Raw genomic sequence first — 13,941 nt, 5'->3', positions numbered from 1 at the left:
TACATGCCACCTGATTTATTCCTATTGAAGGATCAATATTTTTATGTACAATGATGAAGAAAGAGGGACTAACCAATTATGTTAACTTTTAAGAGTCTTAATACAAATAAGCCCACATGCTGCAGATGAGATTTAATCTAGTTAAATACTATAAAATCATGCCCCTAGTTTTTATCCCAACTACATGGGTAAAAAACAAACAAACAAAACTCTGCATATATTCAGGGGTATGACAGAACATATTTTTAGGCTGTGCAAGTAAAAACATCCACATAGGTGAGACTGGAAGGCCACCTTAGAACCTTCGTGAGTCCATTAACCAAAAAAGGCGATTTGCTGAAAACTATTTCAAATTAAAACAAATATCATTTGTAATTATCTACTAAAAATATGATAAAAAATTTTATCTACTAAAAATATGTAATTATCTACTAAAAAATTCAAATTATAACAGCAAATATCATTTGTAAATATCTACTAAAAATATAAAAAGGCATTTGTAAAGTCTGAAAGAATACATACCAAATTATTTATATTAATTATCCTAAAAGATGAGAAGAGGCTAACTAGCTTTCTTTGCATTACTTGCATTTTTATAACAATTAACTATTAAGAGAAAAAAATAATTTTGAAAAAAATCCTTAGAGCAAGATTTCCTTTTTACTACCCCATTAATACAATTTATTTTACATTAGAGTTTCTGCTTTAAACATAGTATTATTAAATGTAACAAACAAGAGAAGAAGGAGATGAAAAAAGATAAGTCATAAAATGCTTATGTCAGGTATTATGTAAAATGCTTTTACGTTTTCCCTTTGTGATATCTACACGAATATCTTTTATCTATGCAACAGGAACTAATCACACACACATGAGAAAATCAGAGGTCCAAGAAGATTAAAAGATTTGACCAAAATCATACTAGTTAAGTGGCAGAGCCTGGATTCAAATTCTGCTCTGACATCACATGTTCTCTAGGAGTCTTATATTCCATCTTTTGTCCCCAGAAAACATTAAAAAGTACTGACATGGCTTGACAATTCCTTAATAAACTCTACTGTATAATATTAAAGCATATGATCTTCATAAAAACTTTGATTATAGTAAGCACTATCATAGGGATTTGACTAGACCTTACTAACCATAAGACTACAGTTTAACAAATCTCTAGAGCAGTGGTTATATATGATCTAAAATCTGAAAGGCAAATCGTACAATGCTAAACAGAATAACTAAACGATTTCATGTAAATAACTTCATAGACAAGGCAAAAATTCAAACTCTTTTAATGTCTAACGGCAATAATGAAGATGGGAAACATACAGATGACACCAAGGGTGCTATGTTTACAAAGGTCTGGTCAGAACAGAAAACGTGTTTTACGTCTCTATTTTGCTTAATTATTACAGTTGTGCTTTCAATGGTAAAACTGAAATCTGAAGGATTTCCAGATGAATAGGGGGAATTACCAACCCATAAAAAATATTTATTTTTCAGTGCTGGGTCAAATGTGGCGATTTGGTAAACCTTACCTAAATTTTGAATGCTGTGTTTATGAACTCAAATTAATAAGCAGTCTGATGCAGTGTTATAGAATAACAGCAAACAAATAGGTTCATCATTTTTAACTTTCTATAGGACAAATCATTTTAACCTTCACTGTCTTATTTTCCTCAACTATAAAACAGATATAAAAAATTCCTGGCTACATCGATATTTAAGTATAGTGATGTAAGATCTAATTAAGTCATGATTAGTACACTACTTTTATGTACTACTTACTTACTTTTAATAAGTTTTAGTTATACAGTTTTAGACTTTTAAAAACAGGACTATGACTTTTCCCAGTAATGGTCACAGAGATAGTTTAAATACGTACATAAAAGAATTCAGAGCCTGGCTCTTTAAAAGATACTGAATTTACTAAATGTTATTTGAAACAATTCCTAAACATAAAATATCTTCAAAATTTTCCTCAAACAGAATTGTATTTGTTCTGCATATTTTTAGTCAAAAAATGTACACAGTCCTTATTTATTTATCCCTTTCATTTACCTAAATTATATCCCTCACATTGTAGAGTTTCTACTTATTTTCAATGCAGTCTGCTGAAGTTTTGAAAGGTTTTCAGAATTTTGATAAAAGCAGTATTTTTAAAAATTCAAAAAACATTGTTCAAGAAACCTGAAATATGATTTTACAGTTGAGTATTTTATCATAAAAGAGCAACGTGTATTGGAGTTTGCTTTAAATGGTTTTATAAATGGTATACAGACATAGAAGCTCCATGCTTTTGCTATTAATATCTATACATTTCCTAAAAATAAAAATACCATTTTCAGTTCTTAATTATTTATTTTACTAAATCATTTTTGGCTATATCAAATTTATTAGGATTATTATTCCTTAACAAAAATACAATATATGTAACTACTATTCACATTCATAGTCATCTGTCTAACTGTATGCTGCTTATCTGTAGATCTCATTAATTTTCACAAACTCCAGAGAATAAGTTAGTTACTAACAGAGATCCCAAGTAGATCACTTTAATGGCAAAAAGATTTTTGCAAGGGCTGAAAACAAGAATTTACGCAGTAAAGGGTGTGTCAGCATTCTAAGCCCACCAGCGAAAGACTGCAAGATAAAAGTAGCAAGTCTCCCACTGTAAAATTACTAATCTTAGTAATACAGTACATTAAACATGCCATTTGAGATATATGCCAACGTAAACTGCCACATATGGCATATCTAGCTTATTATCACAGTTTGTGTTTTCACGTCTAGAGTCATTCTAGTTTTTAAACAAGATGTCAAATATACCAGTGTAGCTAAAAATATGATAAAGCTTTCAAAGGAACATACCCTTCTTTAAACAGAATAGGTACATACTTCAGAAGAATGTCAAACATTACTGTAATGCAAACATGGCTGGAAATTTTCATTGAAAATATACGTGTAAATGTAAAATAGAGTATCATCTTAAAGGCGGAATTCATGAGATGGTAAATTTAATGTCACAATTCACACACCCAAAGTTTCTTCACAAACTTTCTCAGAGAGAATTGTATTGGTTCCGTGATGTATGCAGTCATCTTACCTATAGTATCTATCCCTTAAAGAACAAGTTATGTTACCATATCATGATATGTGTATCAATTTGAAGGCAATGAGACTTCCTTATGCTTCCTTTTTATACTGAAATCAATCTAGAGTTACACAACTGGTATTACTGAATTATGAACAGCACTTAAATAAAAATTACACAGTGAATATTTTTGTTTCAAATTCCCATCTGGTGCTTGGTGTCACTTCAGCTGTTCAATTTTTTAATGTTTCTCTACACAACTAGCCAATAATTCCACAAATAAGTATAAATGCTAGAGAAATTTTAATCCCATTTTCTAAATGTAAAACAGTGCCATATTTTTCACAATCACTTTTTAAACTCATCTGGAGTTGACAGATTATCAATTAAGACTGATCCTTATATGAAATAAACATTTGCCAATGATGGAGAATCCTGCTGAATCTCAATAATCAATTGAAATTCCAAACAAAATAATTACACAACAGAGAATCAACTAACAATGAGTAAGGAGCTTCAATTTTTTCATTGACATAATACACACCAATGTCTATCACATACCAAAACTTCACTGTTTGAACACCAGCAAAAATTAAAATTTGCACATTACAAATGCATACATTGTACAAATCACTAATTTTCATCAAATTAAAAATAAACGCTCATATACCAAGAGAGCTAGAAACTAGGCCTACATATTCATATAATTTGAGGAAGGTGAAAACTTTTATCAGCTATATGATTCTAAATAGCTATTAATCAAAGGCAAACTAGTAAAAAAAACCACTTGAGTCACTAACTTTAAATGCACCTGTGTAGACAACAGGTTACATAAATGTGAATTAATGTGAAAAACCAAGTTCTATCTCCAGAGCTTTCCTGAATACAGCAAAACATTCCTCACTGACATTTTTCAATCACTGGGTCCCACACCTCTTTCTTCTACCCTCAGCACATAGTTGCTTAATAAAAGATAGCTTCTGTATTTCCTGAATTTCTTTTCTGTATCACTAGTTGCCTCACCCTTCCCTTACTCCTTTTAGTCTTCTCTTTAATCCTACTTATAAAGCTGAGGTGGACTCTCTAGTCTACTACCCCACTTTCAGATAACTAAGGTAACCCTTCCTCCACCATGCAAGTATCACTATTCACATTTATAGAAATATTATATTTTAATTATAGTACCCTGTCATTCATCTTATAAACATAATAGATGTATTTTTTCTTTAAAATATTTCTTGCTAATGAATGTCCCCCAAATGAATATTCTTCAATCACACTTTTCTCTTTTATATTTGTAATACACTTTTTCTTATCTGTACAATAAATGATGGTATCTCCCTATTCCCATTCCTTCCCCACAGCAATATCTACTTTTTATCCCAGTAATACCAAGTAACTTTTAGATCCCTGAATATAGGGGTATTTTTCATAATTTTGTCACTATGTATACAGTCTCTGCTTCAAGTGACCTTCCACTCCTGTCTATCAGGCAAAATAAAATTCAACCTTCAAAACTCTGTCAGCTCCTGTTTGAAGTCTTTTTTGAAGTATACCCTCTTCTCTCAAGATCTTGCCACTGACAGAGGCAGTTTCCACTTCCAGACATAATTCTATCATTATACAATTATCAATTTTCATTATAACCAGATATTTTCTTCATTGTTTCTTATTGCTCCCCTGCTTGAGAATAAGATCTTTGGAGAATTGTGTACTTAGTCCCAACCCCAGAGGGAACACATAAATGTCCACCAGAAAGTTAAAATCTAGCCATAGTGGCAGAAAATGCAGGGGAAGTAGTCAAATAAAGAAACACTTAAGAGTTATTTTAGTCCATTACTTTTCATGAATTTTTAAAAAATAAACTGAATTTATAAACATGTGGGAAGATCCCCTGGAAGAACACATGGCACCCACTCCAGTATTCTTGCCTGGAGAATCCCATGCACAAAGGAGCCTGGTAGGCTACAGTCCATAGGGTTGCAAAGAGTCATACACAACTAAAGCAACTTAGCACACACACACGCAATGGGCTAAGCATGAAAAGAAATATATCTATCTATTAAATCTTAGAAGTTTCACTGGTTTACTGTAGTAAAAATGAAACAATTATGAGATGAACACTAATACGTCATACCTCTCTAAATTCTGTTTAAGAAAGCATTTAAAAGACTTTGAAGAAAACCGTATTTAATAACTTTCCTAAAATTTTAATTTCAAATAAAGTATACAAGTTAGTCAAACTCAAAACATATAAATTCCAATCTATTACAACAGTTGGTATACTTTTCTCATGAGTAAAAAGAAGTTTAGTCCAGCTTCTAAAAGTTGTAATATATTTATACCTTCACTTCTCCACTACAGGGGGAGAAAGAGATATTAAAATATATTAAAAACAAAAATTTATTAATCCTATTTTAATAATGTAATCTTAATTTAGTGGTTAGTAATCTTTGACTTTCAAGGTATTTTAAGAAAGTGATCAGTAGATTATTCCTTACTACATAGGTAGCCATGTGGCAAAGTATGATGTAATATAACTCTGACATGTTATACACAGGTACTTTTTATTATTTTATTAATAAATGTTAGTTAAGCTTGTGTTACTTAAGACAGTATTTTAAAATTAATCTTCATCTGGTAGATGGCTTTGAAGTACTGTAATATTGCCTTTCACTTTTCTTTACAGAAGACAACATGCTAAATAGATAATGAAATTCTACTTTTCTTTCTTAAGACCTAGTCCATATTTATCTTAACATGTCTATTGCCATTTCTTGACTGATTGATTTTTGAACTCATTACTTATCCAAAGTCAGATTTTTCTCACACCCAAACTCATTACTTATCCAAAATCAGATTTTTCTCACACACATAAACCCCTAAGAAACTAGAAATACAATAAACAACTAAAGATGAATTGCCTTCTACATCCATTGTATTGATACTATCCCATTAAAGTATACTAGAAATATAACGAAAAACTGAAGGTTGTTTCTAAATCCAAAACACTCACAGATGAAGCCTCAGACTCCTCATTCATTCAATCACACATTCACTCATTCATATTTCAAATGCCACAGATGTTTATAGCACTGAGTTACATGCTTAACATACAGTAAGCATGTAGGATGACAAATTTCTTCATATGAATGAAGCTTAATAGCTAGTAGTCAACTAAAGTAAGTAAAGACTATGACAAAATTTTTTGTTTTAATTTAAATCCATGAAGAAAAAATACCTTCAAAATCACATTAAGTAACTTTTGTTATTATGTTAGAAAGTAGTCCTTAAGCCTATAATGAAATGCAAAGAGCATCAGAATTCTAATTAACCAAGAGGTGGACCAATTTAATGAAATGGGTAGACAAAAAAGAAAATAATTATGTTTTAAAATTAATAATTACTCTATTATGTATCTTATTTTTACTTAGATTGCCTTAAAATTACCCTCATGTTTATTTCTTAATCATAATACTCTGTCCTTTTAAAACCAACTGTTATGAATACCTAGTCAAATATTCAATACTGAAGGAAATTTTGTAAGTCAAAAATATGGAAAATATATATATCCCTGAAAGCAGAATTTGACTTAGCAAGTCTACATTTTTTAGCAAAGTCAATACTCAGTTTAACCAAAAGTGAAGAAAGTAAAAAGCTGAGCTAAGGAACAAAGGAACGGGGAAAATAAGAAGAAAAGAAGGAAAAGAAAGGACTTTGCAAATGAAGGAAAGCAACAAAGCTGGAGAAATCAAATCACCCTGAATACTGTCACCTTCAAGCAATACAATTTTGAAAATACAGAAAATGACAAGTTTATATTCCAGGCAACATAATCTATCAGATCTTTTGTTTTTTAATATATGGTAAAGAGGGCCTATCTTTGGCCTTAGAGTATACCAAATCAAAAACAACAATTACTATAAAATAACTATTGTGCTTTCAACTTAGTATAAAAAAGTGGGGGTGGGGAGTGTATTTATTTTAAAACTAGGTGAGAGAAATGGTAACATATCCTCAGAGAGTCATATTCAAAAAGAGGAGGGAAAAAAAAGGAGAAGAGTAAAAAGAGAACGAACTACCTACTAACACTGTACCACAAATTCAAAAAACATGTTTAAAAGTTGGGGACAATTATTGGCCTATATCACTCTTTGTATCTTGGTTTTCTCAACTGTTAAATGAAGATTCTGGAAAATATCACATGTAAGTGCCATTTCTTTCATCTAGTTCCACAATTCCATAATTTTTCCAATTCCTTTAAATGAAAAAATAAAAAGCCTCTTCGATAATCCTAAGACCTTTCGATACTCCTAAGCCCCTTCGATACTCACTAAGTCACTGCCAGAAGGTGCCATATAATAAAAAAAAAAAAAAAAAATGTAAACAAAACCTAAGCAGACAGTAGCAATTAAGAACATTTTAGGGTGATGTAAAACATACCCATATTCCTTTACAAAGAAAATATGCTTTGTAATAATTTTAATTCATAATGATCAAAGGACACCTGGACTCATAGGAAGTATCTATAAACACATATAATAATTAATAAGAGAGAAACTTCCAGACATTTCATAGTGAAGAATGAAACCACACTTTTTTAAAAAAATACTTTCCTGGCTTAAAAAATTAACTAGTCTTAGAAAAATAAAAACATAGGATTTATACAAAGAATAATTAAAACTATGTGTGTAAGTGAACAGTCTCCAAGTATAGGCTCAATTGCGCCCAACATTAATTCCTTCAAAAACAAGTATTTCAAAAATGAACATAACCAAAATTGAAAAGCTGCAGTTATTCAAAAACATTTAGCAACATAAAACAAAAATATATACCAAATTCTCTACTATTCTGTGTTAATAAAGTGCACTACCCCATTCCTTCTAATCTATCCTTCTAATTACTAAATCTTAAAGTCACTGCCCTATCTAAGCACTAGGACAGCAAATTATTAACAATTTAAATGAAGGCAACTTTCTTCAAAAATGATTTCCAAAAATTCAATCAACAGAGTATTATTTATTATATCTTAGAAGAAATGCAGGATTTGAAGTCTTACTTAATTAGTAAGTTCATTATGTGAAAATTTATCCTACAAATGAATTATAGGGCCTTCAATGTGTAACTGTTTTCAAAAATCGATAAAAAAGAAAAGTTACTCTTCAAAGTTTCAAAAAGTATGCCAAGAAAAGTAAGAAACACTACAGTCTGAAACTTAAACATTACTGAGTTCAGAATAAAATTCACTGGATATTGTAAATACACTGAACATCAGTAAGACATAAAACAGGTCTTGAAGGAAGAAAAATATTAATTTTAAAAGTATCAATTATTAAATGATATAAGAATAATTAAAAAAATGTTTTATTTTCCACACCAAATAATCTTACCTGAATCATTTTGCTGTTAAAAAACTCAAGATATGATTTCATTTTTCATCTGGTCCTGTCAACGATGCTATGACAGGCCCTGCAGGAAGCAGCAAAAGATCAATGATGGAGTGTAGATATTATGTGTTTTCATGATCAAGTATGTCATGGAAAAGGATATCCATATCGTGGTTTGAAACTTAGCAACTTTGAAAATATCTCAAAAAGTTTGTTTGTGTACATAATATGCTTTTTTTTCTACTTTGTAGTCTTAAAATGTTTATTCTTATTAAATATCTTCTTTATCAAAACATCTTACATGTGAAATTTTAAAGAATATATTGATGAGAAGAAAACAACATTCCACAATATCAAAAATAAAAAATCTTGATTAAAAAGTAGAATATGTTTAAAAGTGGAAGAATGATACTCTCCACTTCTAGAGATGATTATTTTAATCATATTTCCCACAATTACTATAATTACTAATAAATTACCAATTATTCATAACCAAATTAAGGTAAATTTAAAAGTTCTTTTTTCTTACAGACAGTAACTTCAGAATCAAATAGTTAACTGACCACTCTCATAAAAATTCCTTCAAGATAAGTAAAGGGGTTCCAAAAATCTGCAAACTCCAAAACTTAATTACTCTTGAGTAATTGACAAGTTAAGAGTCAATGGATACCAAAAAATTTAACTTAGTGAGACTAACAAAAAGTCAAAATAATGAAACTGCTTCACAAAGAATCCAAATGACATTTCAAAATTCTGAATTATTTTAAAATGGTATAGCACTTTGCCAGATCTAAGAACTGTTTTCTATTCAAAGGCCAACTAATAAACAGGACTGTGATGAAACATCTAACTAATGCGAATACTATTAGGACATACAGGAAACTTCTATATGTATCATAGAAGCATAATGTCAATCCTTCAAATAGATCAAGAAATTGAAAACAAAAGAAATGAATGACAGACTTTTTAAAGTTTTTATTATAATCAACTTTTAATTTACTTATAATAAATTGTGGTCAAAAACCATTTCAACAGCACTCCTATGTTAAGCTAAAGCATCCTAAAAACATTTTTAACATACTATTCCTGTCTTGTTTATTGGAACACATCAAAACACTCAGCAAAGTCTGTTTGTCAAAGTCCCTAACATGCTAAAAAGATACAACTTAATTTTACATAGGTTCTTCCTCTTATAAACATAAACAAATGTTAATCTAGGATAATAATTTTGAAAGAACTCAATGCACTTCCACTTTTTTCCATTCACTTATGATTTGAAAATATACCTGTGGTACAAGGAACTTTAAATAAATTTTAATTTAAGGTTATTTGATTTGTATTTCTACACCTAAAGTCCCCCTCTCCTTTTTATGTAGATTATATCAAATTCATGGAAATCATTTTAGCTTCAAATATATCCATATAAAAAGTGGAAAAGTTGCTATCATATCTTTAAAGAACAGGATGAAGAAATTTCACCAACCCAAGCATCAAAAGTACTGAGAAGCACTGCTTCATTTCTTGCATGTTACGGTTTATACCATGACACTTCAGTCTCTGAGGGTCAGGTTAATTAAGCTCCAGAGCAGCTGCAGTTCCCACCAGTCCAGTCCAATTACCTGTAGTATTCCAGCACTGGACAAGTGACAACCAAGCTCTTCTCTCTAGTCACTTGCTCCCACTGGTCTACTGATAAATGTTAGAACAAACTAACCTCTTTTTGGAAAAGACTGCAAAGCTGAATGCACCTGCTGCAGGCTGCAATGATGAGTCCCAGAGAGATGTTTGTCAGTCAGATCTCTGCAGATGTTGTTTAACTTTATGCTAGAGCTGCATCCAAAGATGGAAATGAGATGGCAATCAAGCACAAGTCTCCCACCCTCATCCCCCCCCCCCAATTTTATTCTGAAAAGCTGCACTTGCTCATAAAAGTTATCCTTTAAAATACAGCTCCACTAAACTGGAAATAACTGAGACTAACCTCTGTGGCAAAAACATATAAATGCATCAATAAATGGTGCTGGGAAAACTGGACAGCTACATGTGAAAGAATGAAATTAGAACATTTCCTAACACCATACACAAAGATAAGCTCAAAATGAACTAAAGACCTAAATGTAAGACCAGAAACTATAGAACTCTTAGAGGCAGAACACTTGATGACATAAATCAAAGCAAGATCCTCTATGACCTACCTCCTAGAGTAAGGGAAGTAAAAACAAAAGTAAACAAGGGGGACCTGATTAAACTTAAATATATACGCATATATATGTATATGTATATATATATATAGTACTGAATTTTAGTTAACAAATGGCATTACTGTGTTCAGCAAATGTTACTTATAATATTTAGGAGGAAAATTAATTCTTTTAAGCCAGGGCAAAACAAAACAACAGAACAGAACTATAAAAAGACATGTTTCTAACTGGTGGTTTATAGCTCAGTTTTTAGTGATACCACACACTCCTTAGAATTCCCAAGACACAGATCGTTTTTCCTCATTGTATATTACATGAAACATCTTCAATACACAAATATTGAACTATTTCACCAATTGGGTTCATTATTTTTAGACTATTCCTGAGATCCTTTGGGGGTGATATTTGCAAGGCAATTTTGGTAGATGTACTGTATCATCTTACAAAGTCAAAAATTTTAAATGAACTATTTTTCCAAAATATAGAAGGCTTCAAATAGCAAAATTCAAAGCGACATTGTGCTATAATAATTCATGAAAACACTGACTCTATAAATTAATGGTATTCCACAACCTACTAAATTGATAATAGAAAATATAACATCAGGATGAAATTTTAAAAAGAATCAAATTAAATGAACAGCTAACATTTTTAATGCTGATTCAATCTTTCTAAAAAATTTCATACCACAAAACATTTGCTTTCATGAGTTAAGTATAAAAATTATATCTTTCAGAAAACCACAATTTTAATACAGATGTGCTATGCCACCAACATTCCTTTATATGTTGAGTTTTCCTATTACTTAAAATGAGAAATAACATCTTAAAAATACAACAAATTTTCAGACAGATATTAACGTATAAGTGAAAGCTTATGGCTCCTCCCACAACTGAGGATATAGAGAGATAAAATATAAAAAACCCACAACAGTAAGTAGTATGACAAACACAAATATCGTAACTTTAAAGAAAAACACGTTATGCGTTAGCAACTCTTTGACAATACTAAAACCAAAACAGCACAACGTAATTGACAGCTATGGTTATTAAATTCAACAATACTGCAAATTATACTTTATTTTCTACTTGTTATAATTATATTTACCCACTAATTTTGCCTTAAAACATATGCCAATAAATTTCTAAGATGCTTTGCATCTTATATCAAAGAAAAGAGTACAGACTGCAACTTTCAGAAGCTATAACAAAAGTATTCATTCACCTTGTACTACTAATACGATAATACTCGTCCATCAACAATGTAAACAAAATAAGTGATCTATTTTAAACTTCACAAACGCCTATGTCTAAAAGAATGATCATTCTTACACAATCCCAGTCCTAAAGGCTAACTGGGCCAGTGAATGTTCCCCCTGTCAAAATTAGGCAATGTGGGGTTATTTCCTAAACTAAAAGAAAATTTCACTTACATTCTTCTTTTTCTTGATTTTTAAAGATTTCACATATAAATAGTTTATGATTTTTTAAAAAAGCACCACCCAAGTTGGACTGAGATAAAATTATGATGCAATAAAATCTAGGGATAATGAGTTCAAGTTTTAAGGACCAAAAAAAGTAAGTAATTTATATTAAAGGTGATCCAGTTTTATAACCACATTTATGAAAACAGTTTAAAACACACACACACAAACACACACACATACAAATATATGTTAAGATTATAAGAGAATTCCTGTTTGATATAATGAACATCTCGGGTCATATAACAGAATAAGTAAACTATGAAGTATTCTAAAATCTTGAAAATGTTTATTTTACATACCCTATATTATTCCCAATGAATAATGTATTCAATAAACTTTTCCAATTATCTGCCTGAATCATTCATTAAATAATTTTAACTGATAAAATCAATCTACTTATTAACAAAATCTAAACAATCACATCTTCAGATGTCAAATAAAGGAATAAAATAATACCATCCTATGGCCATCCTGAAAATGCATACAGTAATTTATTTCCCAAAATGAGAAAGCTGTTTTATATTAAAAGGTAATAACTTTGGGTAACCTAATTATAAAAAGGATATATAAATAAGTCAAATTAGGTTGCTTTAAACAAGTAAGAATAAAAGATATATTCACAAATCACAGGTTTTAAGTTAGTATTTCGTAAGATTTAGATTTTTAGGAATAGATAAATGAATTACACAGCACTGCAAAAAGTCAAATGAATCTACTCATATATCTTTTTTCCGATTACAGTAAGTGATAAATATACTTTACAATTCTCATCATACAATTCCCCAAAATATTTAATATATGGTCATGCTAAAATACACAATGCAATATATGGTTCTATAAATTCCAAATTCATACCAATTAAAGTACAAAAATGTTTTCTTCATCTCAACCATAAATATAAAAAAAATTACTCAAACAACAAGGTATTTTAAAGATATAACCTGAGGGGGAAAGAAAGTAAAACAAATATGATAAATATGAGATTATACCGGCTATAGTAAAAACAATGCACATATCATTTGAGCTGAAATTTAATAAAACATCACCAAAGTGTGTCTGTGCCCTGCAATATACACCCTGAAGAAAGTTTTTCCTCAAATACACCGGTATTCTGACTAAACCTTCCAAACAGAATTACATTGTTTTAAAATTTAGATAATTTGAGAAAATTCATTAAGTTATACAACTGAAGCACACTTTTCCCCAAATACTCTGTCTTACAAATAAGAAACAGAAAAATGCTCCATGAAATAAACATTAGGCACATTCATTCTAATGGAATGTAAGAGTCATACGTACATATATGAAATACACAAAAAAGGGCATCTCATAAATCATAGTTTTATAATTTATTTCATTTGAGAAGATTAAGCTAAGTATCCACGAAGTGTATCTGAGTAACAGAAGTTGAAAGTAGCTCAGAGGCTGCTATGTTGAAGAATACTAGGACTTTATATAATTCCACAGGCTCATGGTCAAGTATGAACAGAAAGACTACTAAAATTAAAGTCTATCAGAAGAGAGATGTATCTATTTGTGCAGGTAATAATCTAGTTAAAACCGTATTTAAATACAAAGTGCTCAGAATTATGAAAGCTTCTTATAAATTACAGGGCTTTATTTTATCCTTAAAATTGTTTCCATAGTTTGTGATTGGTTTCCACCTGTTACAGGCAGAATATAAGCCTTCTTTTATCCAGACATTTCAACTCACATTTGATCAGGTTACGTCACTACACACACAAAATTTTCTTCAACACATTCCAGTTTTCCATTTTT

The 13,941-nt window shown here is 30.3% G+C and overlaps 1 protein-coding gene across 7 annotated transcripts in view; it reads right to left on the bottom strand.

The window, feature by feature from the left end:
• Window positions 1-13,941, bottom strand: part of NOVA1 (NOVA alternative splicing regulator 1) — a 157,961-nt gene that overhangs the window by 139,388 nt on the left and 4,632 nt on the right. For 3 of the 7 annotated variants that reach the window (XM_043489669.1, XM_043489666.1, XM_043489671.1), the window contains exons 2-3: window positions 10,190-10,305; window positions 8,479-8,557 (exon numbers count right to left, since the gene is read on the bottom strand). The exons of the other annotated variants lie outside the window; for them this stretch is intronic. The gene's annotated coding sequence lies outside the window, so the exon portion shown is untranslated. The remainder of the gene's footprint in view (window positions 1-8,478; window positions 8,558-10,189; window positions 10,306-13,941) is intronic. 7 annotated transcript variants of the gene reach the window in all.

Source organism: Cervus canadensis, chromosome 17 (assembly GCF_019320065.1).
Source record: "Cervus canadensis isolate Bull #8, Minnesota chromosome 17, ASM1932006v1, whole genome shotgun sequence".
Taxonomy (NCBI): domain Eukaryota; kingdom Metazoa; phylum Chordata; class Mammalia; order Artiodactyla; family Cervidae; genus Cervus; species Cervus canadensis.
The sequence above is the reverse complement of the archived record's forward strand: the minus strand, read 5'-3'. Positions and strand labels throughout refer to the sequence as shown.